A 467-nucleotide genomic window follows, 5' to 3' on the forward strand; every position below is an offset into this window, starting at 1 on the left:
TGGTTGTTTTTTGTGTATTTGAAAGAATACTTGCTTGAATTTTAATCTGAGTGGTTGAAGTAATCTTTCCAAACATACAACAATATCCCTAGGTTCGTCCAAGGCCCTTGTTTGGGTCCACCTATTCTGTGAGCTCGTATAATGTCAACGGAGGTGAGTGGGTGGGGCGTCTAGATTCAAACTGCTGAAGCAATTTAAAACAAAAGCTCTCATGTACGACTATCATCGAGCACTTCATGTACTGTTTGCGTTACATCAGCTATGTGATCAGATAACATCTCAATTTTAGCTTCATGTAGCTGCAGAGCAGCATTTCAGCCACTTGCTAGAGCCTGACTTACATTCCTTTCCCACAGGGGCCTTTATAGTTTTACATCCCCATTTGCCTAGAAGTACCAGACTGTTGCAGATATTAATATTGTGCAGTTTGAAGCGACTGGACGCATAAAAAAAGACTCCTTTTGGAA

Source organism: Podarcis pityusensis (genome assembly GCF_964106645.2).
Source record: "Podarcis pityusensis genome assembly, chromosome: 10".
Classification (NCBI taxonomy): domain Eukaryota; kingdom Metazoa; phylum Chordata; class Lepidosauria; order Squamata; family Lacertidae; genus Podarcis; species Podarcis pityusensis.